Source organism: Nanorana parkeri, unplaced genomic scaffold (genome assembly GCF_000935625.1).
Source record: "Nanorana parkeri isolate BGI_ZX_2015 unplaced genomic scaffold, ASM93562v1 scaffold1760, whole genome shotgun sequence".
NCBI lineage: Eukaryota > Metazoa > Chordata > Amphibia > Anura > Dicroglossidae > Nanorana > Nanorana parkeri.
Window position 1 is genome coordinate 86,408 of NW_017308028.1, and position 1,891 is coordinate 88,298.

Sequence of the window (1,891 nt, forward strand, 5' to 3'; positions counted from 1 at the left end):
CTGCATCTATTTATAGGGGGGGGGGGGCATGTGAATGAGCTGATGGGAGAAAATGTAAGATTTTGGCTTTAAGATTTTTATGTTTTGATTGACGTTCGTATGATGACAATACAATGCTGTGAAGTGAGTGTCGGCCTTGTTCTGTTCTTTGCTCCTGTTTGTTCCTTTTGTCCTTTTCATTATTACGCACATCATTTCGGGGGGGGGGTGAGGGGTGAACACGTTATTGCTGTTTCATTATGTAATTTCCTTAGTATGAAAGATGATGAAATGTACAAATACAGATCTGAAAGATTAACCCAGCTCTGGCCAATTCTGTGCCTTAGTAAATCTCTAATAGGCCACTCCCCCTCGTATGTCACCCCCTGCACTCAGCCATTACCGTGTGCACGTTAAAAAAATCTCCCTTCTCGGGGCTCCAGTGATAGCAGAAAGCAAATACTGGCACAAGCTTATTGAAAGGCCAACTCGTCCATATAGTAGTAATAGCTTACACGTTTCAGCCTAAAACGGCCTTAGTTTTCTAAACAGTAGTCATAGCTGACACTCTGTAGCCTAAAACAGCTTAGTTTCCAAGGAGTAGTAGTAGCAGCTTATGTGTTTCAGGCTAAAGTGGCTTTAGTTTTGCTAAATAGCGATAATTGCTTATGTGTTTCAGCATTAAACAGCCTTAGTTTCATCTAAACAGTAGTAATAACATGCACGTTTCACCCAAAATGGCCTTTGTGTTGAAACAGTAGTCGTAGCTTACATATTTCAGCATAAACGGCCTTAGTTTCATCCAAACCGTAGTATTCGCTTTCATGTTTCAGCCTTAGTTTCATCCAGACAGTAGTGATAACTTACATGTTTCAGCCTAAAACAGCCTTAGTTTAATCCAAACCGTAGTATTTGCTTACATGTTTCGGCCTAAAACGACCTTAGTGATGGTGGGGGTGGTTTGAGGAGAAGGGATGGTGGGGGTGGTTTTAGGAAAAGGGATGGTTTGAGGAGAAGGGATGGTGGGGGTGGTTTGAGGAGAAGGGATGGTGGGGGCGGTTTGAGGAAAAGGGATGGTACTTATCCTAGATGAAGGTAACGGTGCACCCCTATAGCATAATGCTGGAGAAAGTGTCGTGGACACAAGTGCGTCTGTAGAGCAGTTTCCACTTTATTTGGATAAACAACCGATATTTATTTCCATCATCATTAATAATGTATTTTAGGCGTTTCTGGGTGTTAACTCCTCATTAAAATGTGTATTGGATATATTGTGAAATCAACATCATGGGAAAATTGTTTTAAAACTAAAGTTAAGTGTCCTTGGCACAAAATAATTAATCTCGGCAAGATGAAGCCTAAACAAAACCACGAGTTCCCAAACCGAGGATACAAAGAGAGATAATACACAAGTTAGGCTGAAGTGTGCTAAAGGTTGATATAAGTTAAAGTGGTGCTCTGGGTGTCCATAATATCTTTGTCAGGGTGGTTGGAGGAGAAGGGATGGTGGGGGTGGTTTGAGGGGAAGGGATGGTGGGTATGGTTGAAGGGGAAGGGTCGGCAGGGGAAGGTTTGATGAGAAGGGTCGACGGGGAAGGTTTGAGGAGAAGGGTCGGCGGGGAAGGTTTGAGGAGAAGGGTCGGTGGGGACGGTTGGTGGAGAAGGGTCGGCGGGGAACGGTTGGTGGAGAAGGGTCGGGGGACGGTTGGAGGAGAAGGGTCGGTGGAGATTGTTTGAGGAGAAGGGTCAGCAGGGGTGGTTGGAGGAGAAGTGTCGGCAGGAGACGGTTTGAGGTGAAGAGTCGGTGGGGGTGGTTGGAGGAGAAGGGTCGGCGGGGGTGGTTGGAGGAGAAGGGATGGTGGGGGTGGTTGGAGGAGAAGGGATGGTTGGAGGAGAAGGGATGGTGGGGGTG